This window comes from Cynara cardunculus (genome assembly GCF_001531365.2).
Source record: "Cynara cardunculus var. scolymus isolate 2C chromosome LG 12, CcrdV1, whole genome shotgun sequence".
Lineage (NCBI taxonomy): Eukaryota > Viridiplantae > Streptophyta > Magnoliopsida > Asterales > Asteraceae > Cynara > Cynara cardunculus.
Window position 1 is genome coordinate 25341505 of NC_037539.1, and position 9501 is coordinate 25351005.

Here is a 9501-nt window from a genome sequence, read left to right on the forward strand (position 1 = left end):
AATCGGATATAGGCTGTTGTGCGATAAACTCTAAATCGCTTACACTGTGCGATAAACACCCTAAGTCGCTTACGTTGTGTGCGATTTAAAAACTAAATCGCTCAAGAGGTCAGCGATTTAAACATTAAATCGCTCAATTGATAGTCCCTTGTCCACTCAGATTGATCGATTTAGACACTTCGAGAAGATGAACCGATTGAAAGACGAGCGATTTAGAAATCCTGTTGAAACTAGTCCGCACAATCTGTTAAGAAGAAATGGGCGATTCAGAGAAAAAAAATGGGCTTTTAATCAAAAAACAAATTCTAAACCGGATGGGCCTAATCCGGTTGGGCTGGCCAAAAACAGAAAAAAAAAACAAAATTTTAAAACAAAAAAGGATCAAAAACATTATTTTAGAAAAAAATTCAAGAACACGAAAAACTTTTAAAAACACTAAAACTGATTAAAACTTGAAAGAAAAATAATCAAATCGCAAAAATTTGTGAATAACAAAGATTCACAATGAATTCCTGCACAGATTGATCACTGTTTTAGCACGAAAACACAAAAAAATTTAAACTTTCCGGATCAAACATAAGAAAAAAATAAGAACACGAAAAACAAAAAAAATGCCCAGAACATTATCTTCGAAAAATCTTCAAAAACTTTGATTTATTCTTTGTGATATCTTGCAATTCCTGCTCTGATATCAATTGACATTCCCACTATATCAATCTTCAAGTAATCTTCAATTCATCAATGGCAGATCTTGATAAATCATTCAAGAACACATAAGAGAGTAGAGAGAAAAGGTCAACACCCAAATCTTGGTCAAACATTAATTACATATCTGATTTTTACAATTTAGCTCTACTCAAAATTACATGGGATTAACCCTTTATATAGGGTCAAACATCTAGACAAAGTCAAAGTCAAACTATTCTAAGGAAAAGTCAAATACGATGACTTTTACACAATTATAGACAAAATTAACTTTCAAGACGAATACAATTTTACACTGAAATCCAGTCCTAACAACAAGCCTTCCCCTTAAGACTTGACACGCGTTCTAACCCTACTACGTTGCATTAAATGTGTATTTAATGCAATTGATATAAATAGATATGTTATATCTCCATGCAGAGATATACATACCCTTAACCCTTACTCTGAGCTATCTTATGCTTAAGTAAAAGAACACACATCTAAGAACACATATACGCTCATCTTCAAGAGCAAGTTATAATCTCTTTTATTGTATTCTAAACAAGTTCTCTCCCAGATAGAACTTATTTTCTTTTATTTCTTTAACAACAAATCTTTTCTTTATTTGCTAAGATTTAGTGTGTAAACTTTAGATTGCTTAGATAGGTTTTTCTTACCTTATCTTTTCCGCAAACAATCTTGTAAAATATGTATTGATCATTCTTTATCAATATATATTTTTAATTTGAAAAGTTTCTGTGTTTGTATTCATCCCTCCTCTTCTACAAACTCTTATACACATCTTGTAGACCCTAACGGGACCAAAAGATAGAGATATTTTGCTCTGGATCTAAAGGACTGGGCTCTGATCCAGAGCTGGAGGGCTCTGGTTGTGGATTCACTTGATCACCAGAGGAGGGCTCTGGTTGTGTATTCGTTTGATCACCAGAGGAAGTAGAAGTTTGAAAAGGGTCAGAGATTGATGTACTTGCAGTCTGTGGCTCTTCATGAACACATGTAGAGTCATCTCTGGGTGCACGCACAAAGATGTCCTCATCACCAAAGAAGTCTTCAAATAATTGTGTGAGTTCCAATTCCCTTGACTTCAATAGAGAATTGGAAGTCGTAGAGTGAAGATCGAGTCCAGAGTTGAGGTACTCTAAAGTCATGAGCTATTTATCGTCTAACGAGACGTTGATGCTCTCCATGACATTCTTGGTTCGTAGGTTGAAGACTCTTTAGGCCTTGGCATGTGTAGAATATCCAAGAAATTTTCCTTCATCGGCCTTCTTATCGAACTTTCCAAGATGATCACGGTCATTTAAGATAAATCATCTGCAACCAAAGATGTGCAAAAATTTAACGTTAGGCTTTCTTTGGTTAATGAGTTCATAGGAGTCTTCATGTGTCTCTTAAACACCGTTGCTCTATTTTCAATAAAGCATGCGGTTGAGATAGCTTGGCCAAAAATGGGTTGGAAGACCAGAGTCGGCAAACATTGTTCTTGCAGCTTCAAGTAATGTACGATTATTTCTTTCTAGTACACCATTTTGTTGTGGTGTTCTTGCAGCAAAGAAGTTTTGAGATATGCACTACTTGTCTAGGTACGCATCAATTTTTGTGTTCTTGAACTCAGTTCCATTATCAATTCTCAGCTTCTGAATTCTGCTCTGTACAAGGACTTGAATCTTTGTCATTAAGTTCATCAGCAGCTCTGGGACATCTGACTTCTGCCTTACAAACTCAATCCAAGTATATCTTGTAAATTCATCAATAAGCACAAGGATATACTTTTTTCTAGACAGACTCCGCATAGAGATTGGGCCACAGACGTCCACATGAAGCATATGCAGAGGTCTAACACAGGACACATCTGTCTTTGTCTTGTGGGATGCTCTTTTGAGTTTTCCCATTTCACAAGCAGGACAGAGATGGTCCTTTTCGAACTTTATTGGTGGTAGTTCGTCAACCAGATTGTTTTTCACAAGCTTCTCTATATTTTGAAAATTCAAGTAAGACAGCTTGTGATGCCAGAACCATGCCTCTTCACACTTGCGATATACGAGATAGAGTGTGTCTGAATTATCTCTTGTGAGAAGTTCATAAGGTATGATTACCCTTACGTTTGGCTCTTAGCAACTCATGACCTGATTCTGACATAATTGAGCAAGCTTCCTTTTGGAACTTGACATTATAGCCAGAATCACAAAGTTGACTTATGGTCAAAAGATTATGTTTAAGCCCAGAGTCATAAGAAACTTTACAGACAGAAACCTTACCATGGTGAAGATCTCCATAGCCTTTTATTTATCCTTGCATGTTATCCCCAAAGGTTACTCGCCTTCCAATTTTCTCTCTGTATGAAGAAAGTAGCCTCTTATTGCTAGTCATTTATCTTGAGCATTCGGAGTCAAGATACCAAATATCTACATGCTTCTACAAAAGAAATTATAGGGATTTAGGTACCCATTTCATGATGGGTCCTCGATGATTAGGCTTGGGAGATTTTCTGGTAGTTTGAGGGAGAGGTTTTGTCTCACCACCTGATTTACCAGACTTACGATCTGATTTGCCAGATTTGGCCTTAGGATATTCTTTTTCTTCTGGGTCTTATTGGAATTTCTCTTTGATGACCCAGAGAGAATGCAGTTAGGATTAGAAAGGTGATGCTTTAACTTTTGCAGCAGAGAGAGACATTCACAACTATAAACACAATTTTGATGACAAAAAGGTTTATTAGATTCATAAAACATCTTATTGCAATCATTCCTAGCATTGTTAGTTCGAATGAACTTCCTATCTAGTTTTGATTGTTTAGGATTTTTTTATTTAGTCTTCTCTATCCTTCCTTTTTCCCTTCTTACTCCTTTGGTCTTCAGAGACCTCGATAAAACAGATGAATTTAAAACAAAATTAGCAGCGGATTTTCCTTTCTGTTCTAGCCTTGTTCTCCTTCTTAAGATCTAGAGAAGATTTAGCTCTTAAGCACATGTTCTCAAAATCAGGACTTATGGGAATCTTTTTCCTTTGCTCCATTGCTGAAACAGATTTATTGGATATCCCACTTGGAAGTTTAACAACTTCTGGTCATGGTGTCACTATCTCTATCTCAACTTGCTCTTCACTCGAGTCCACCTCTGATTCGGATTCAGAGTCAAGAAAATCTTTGTATGGATTTTGAGTTCCAGAGGTATCATTGAGAGTTTGAGAATCTCGTGAACATGCACTAGTTCCTTCATCTTTCTGTTGCATTGATGAGGAACTTCCAAAAGTATCCGATGAATTACTCTCAGAATTATCTGCTTGACCTACAGAGGGATAATTCAATGCCTCAAGCAGATCATGCTCAAAGACTTGTCCCACCGTCTCTTTGAAATCATTCATTAATTTTGGATCTAGAGTTTTAACAAAATCATCTTTCGATGAACTCCTGGTTTCATCTGGTTTAGGTTTAACCTCATCACCATTTGTTTAAAGATGTTCAGGATTATGAGAGCCAAAACAAAAAATTCCTTCTGTCTTCTGTATACTTTTTAAATCAACTGGTTGCATACCTTTTGAAGAGTAAGAAATATTTTCAAATTTCAATTTTTGAGTTATGGCTCCATTTTCAAGTCTACATCTTTTAAAGGTGAGTTTTTAGGCAAAGCTGGAAAATCGGGTTTTTGCTCTGCCCCTAACCTAAACACAGACTCAAGAGTAGATTTTTTCTTCCAGGTGAGGTCTAGGTCTGTATAACCTATCCCTGCTCTATCATGTTGAGAATTTATCTTTTCATCCACCTGCTGAGCATCTTGATACTTTTTAACCAATAGCTTTTTTCTTTGCAAGCTTTGGTGTAGGAATTCCCTTTCCTTTTGAAAATAATTTTTCAAGGCTTCAGAATTTAACCTATCATGCTCTTTCTTTAAAAGTTCTTTATCCTTTTCCTGTATGGCTGCTTTTAGTTCAGAGCACTCTGATTTAAGACTGTTTTCAGTCGAACGTTTTACTTCTAAAAGTTTTTCTTTTTCCACTGAAAGCTCTTGTTTTCTACAGATAACAACTCTGTTTCTCGTTTAATGAACGATTTCTGTTTTTCTAAAGATTTTCTTTTTGACTTTTCAACAGAGAGTTTTTGCTGTAGTTTTAGAAAATCTTGAGTTAAAGCAGAGATACTTTCTTCCAGATCGAAATGAGAATAACCAGAGCTAGAACATACATGAGAGTCGGAGCCAGATCCAGACTCTTCTGCATCATTATCAACAACCATGCCACATAAGTGAGCTTGGTCTTCCTCTTCAGAGGTAGAGTCAGAGACCTAGTTTTCTTGCTCGGCCATGAGGCTCCTTTGGGATTGATTGTACTTGTACTTATTCTTGTAGTACAGTTCATCTTTCACCAAAGGGCCTTTGCACTCCTTGGAGTAGTGGCCCATCTTACCACATCAGAAGCATCTTACAGCATGCTTCTTCTGATCTGATTGTTCTTCCTCTTTCTTGTTTCGTAAAGAAGAAGGGTTCCTTCTTTCAAAGCCTCTGCTTCTTCCCTTATCTCTTCAACTTCCTCTCTTGTCGAAGATCTTCTTTCCAAACTTTTTTGAAATTCCTTGGTAATTAGAGCCAAGGAATATGCGAACGCACTTATGTCATCATCCTCAGATTTTGAAACTCTGTCTTCATCGTCGCTCTTTACAACAAGAGCCTTCTTCCCTCTTCTTCTCTCTTCCTTTGATCTCCATTCTCTGCGTGGTTGACTGGACCCAGTCTTTTTAGAGTCAGAGACTAGAGCCAAAGGTCCACCCAGAGTGACCTTGGCCTTCTACACCTCTTGCTCCTACGCTTGCAAGGTGCCATACACATCATGAAGACTCCATTGTTCCAGGTTTTGATTCTCCTGGAGGGACATGGACAAGTTCCCCCATTCAGCATTCAACCTCTTCAAGAAAAGCATGTCATTTTCTTCTTGTGTCCTAATCATATCACACTTCCTACATTTGTTGATCAGGGTGTTGAAACGGTCATAAGTTTGCTCAAGAGACTCATACGGGAGAGCTTGGAAACTGTTGTACTCGTTCAGACATTGAGCACGTCTGTTCTTCTTCATCTTTAACCCTCCTTCAAGCTGGTTTGCCTCCCATAGATCTTTGGCAGAATCGCAAGCATCCAGAGATTGAAAAATCTCGTTGGGAAGGGCCATGATGAAAAGCCTCTTGGCTTTTTGATCAATCTCCACCCTTCTTTTGTCTTCATCGTCCCAATCTCTGCGGAGCTTGGGAACTCGCCTGGCAGGTACTTCGACCGTGTCACCAGCAGCAAGAATTCTGGGGATAAGAGTTGTAGGTACATAAGGACCATTTAAAATAGACTCGTACAATTCAAGGTCGAGACCTTCATAAAAATTGATCATTCTAATCTACCATTGGGGATATTCCTTCTGAATGAGAGTAAGAGGTTTTGTGAGGGAACCGGCACTGTACATCGAGTTCCATGATTGATTAGACATTTCTTAGAAAGATTTGAAAAGAGTTTGACAAGAAAGTGAGAATAGTCAAGTTTTTGACAGATTTTGAGAATATGAAAAGCAAGCGTTTTTAAAACAGAATTGATCAAAGATCGGAATGAAGTACGTTTTTTAAAACGAATAACAAAATTAAGAGAAGTATCCTTTTGGATATCGATCAACTAATCAATTGATTTGATTAGCAGGCTCTGATACCAATTGTTGGAACCCAAATTTCTTTCAATTTCAGAAAGCACAGATAAAATAAGTATGAGTGAAATAAAACTGTGTTGCTGCAAAGGTTTAACGATTATTCAAGATCAAATATGAATGCAAGAACAACTTGAATAAGTTGGATGCTTTTATTAGATAGAAAGAATAAGTAGTTACACTCTCAATCTAATTTGTATTCTCACAAGATATAGTCATAGTCTAATTCGACACTTTCAGGTTCTTGTAACCTGAGGAAGATGCCTTCTTATATACGACTAAGCTAAACATAATCTCCTAGAATCTTGGCTTGAAACACTAGTTCTTGTTTCGCATTCTTATCGTTTACGTTCCTTGAAAAGCGGAGTGGACTGAGTCAAGACGCCTAGATTCTGTTAGAAGTCTTGCAGGAAAGTCTGAACTGTGCGCGCATTCCATGGGAGTAGGAGACTTAGAGGCTCTACATGTACGATGTAGAGGCTCTGTGTCTAGAGTGAAGCTCTGCATCAAGCACTTAACCTTTTTGGTGCTTAAGGCTTGATCTTCTATAGAATAGAGTGTGGGCTCTGTATATGAGACACTTGGCTCTTGAGTAAGAGCTCTGTCTCTTGATGTCTTCTACATAAGAGCACTTGGTCCAAACTGCTTCAAAAGACTAAGTCCTACAGACTAGAGTAAGAGACTTCTTACTTACACTTTTACAAGATGGAGTCTAACAAATTCTAAGAATTTGCTTCAAGAAATCAATCTAAGACTCTAGTAAAAATGGTACCTTTGATTTGATGATATCTGGCAAGCGGAGCCTAAACAACTACATTGGCCTACAATGCCATCTATGTTGTTGCTTCCTGTAAGCTTCATATGATTGGGGCAATTCACAGTGGCATTGAAAAATAATCAACATTTTGAAAATTAAAACAAACTCAACCTTAAGAAAGAATGAGCCAAATCTTTTTCAAGTATCTCAACATCATTTAGAAATGTCATCTTCCATCCATGAAGATAGGCTCTAACAACAATATCCATGTCATCTACTATCGTCTTCTCCAAACATCCTCCACAATCCTCCAAAGTCTTAATCCTCCACACTCCAGCAGTCCCATTGAATCCAAAAAAGTTTAAGAAAATCCCATTAACTTATTGTTCCACCTCAAAATGGAATGCTAAGTTAACATGTTGCAATCCTGTTAACAGGTTCCCATATCTGTTTAGAAATGACCACCTTGCTTGTACCAATCCCAGTTCCTCACTATCCTACATATTACCATCATATTCTTACCTGATTCAGATTACTAATTGAACAAACAAACATCGATAGATAAAAAGAGCAAGCACCTTAAGATGGGAAACTGTTTTTCTAAGGAAATCAGGATTGGGATGGAAATCAACATCAAAGATGTAGACAAATTGATAATATTTTAATGTGTTGATCCCAGATCTCTCAATAACACTAATAATTAAGTTAAGAATAACCTAATTATATAGTTTGGATGAATAAAATGATGAACACTCAAGAACAATTGATGAACATTCAAAGAATATACTTGAGTGTCAATAGATTCACTTTATTCCAATGACTGTGAAAATCTTCAAAAAGAGTCAAAGATTACAATAGGCCTAACCACCTATTTATACTAGTAATCTAAACAAGAAAATAACTATCTAGTGAGACTATCTAGCAAATCTTCTAAGGAAAGATAATGCTTATCTAAACATGGATAATTAACAAAACAAGATAAACTTTGTAGAATCCAGCTGTTGATTTGTCATCTCCAGTTGTCTTCCATGGGGCGTTATTTCAACCTTATCTCCGTATTTTCATCGCATGCCTCTAGTTGAACTAATGTAGAAAACTCCAAGTGTTGGTAACCAGAGGGGCTATGAAGATGCTCTTTCCATCGCATCTCTGGTTGATTCATAGACCCTCTAGTTGTTCTTCAGATTTAGCTATTTTGCCTTGAAGTCTTCCATCGGCCTTCTGGTTCTTCATCACTTGTTTTTCTTCATTACTTTTACATATAAGAATTATGGGGTCTAACAATCTCCCCCTAAGTAATGAAAGAACAAACATGAACTAATCTAGGAACATGTAAAGCATAAACGAAGAACAGAGGCTAATCTAAAAAAAGCATCATTTGCCAAATTTTTCGTTCGACTAATTGATGAATTCTTACATCGATTAAACAAAAGATATTACAATTCAAAGCAAAAGAAAAACTTCATTCATGATCTACCTTGTGTAATTTCCCAGAAGCGCATCAACAGTCCTCTGTATTGAATGACTGTTGAGATCTCATGAATAAGTCTTTGTCCCTCTCCCATCAGCACATGAGGTCTGCCTAACCTGTCTCTGATGACTGTCTGAAACCATTCAAGTGTTTTGGTTGAGTACTTGAAGGCTTCAGTCAGTCTGAAAAACTTCTTCGCTCCAAACTAATTTTTGAATACTAGACCCAGTTTTGGTTGAGTTAGTACAGAGGTAGATCTCTTCTCCTGCAGGCCTGGGAAGTCTTCATTGGATGGAGTGCAGGATAGTCTGTCGATGCCAAGTTGAAGAGCAATTTAAAAACCTTTCTTAGCCCTGTGCTTCACCAAGGTTTCCATCGTTTGAATGATCGCTCTGTTTGCCACCCCAAATCTTATTCCTTGATCCTGTTACTGAGCTGTATACGCATAAAGATCAATCAAGTCATATGGATTGAGATTGATCAAGTCATTGTCATTGAAGACGCTGACATGACCATGGGCTCGCTCCACAGTGTACTCGATACACTTGATGGCTCTGTTTGCAAAGGTCCTCATCTTGATATCCATGATTGTCCTTATTCATTCGTTTGAGAAGACAACCTGTGGTGGTTGGGTAGTCTGCCTTACAAACCTATGGCGTAGGAGGTTCATCGATTCTGGTGATAGCATAGGAGGATTGAGAGCTAAACCTTCTTCGCGATCGTGGTACAAGTATTGATAGATATTTTCCATCATCATTGGTTCCCTTGGCGGCATCTCTGGACGTCTCCTCAACGACTACATATTTGCAATTATTTCATTGATGACCCCTTGAAGATGATGCCTTAATGAGGAGGGAACGTCCACTTGCACCTGGGTTGTGTTTGGGCTAAGGGT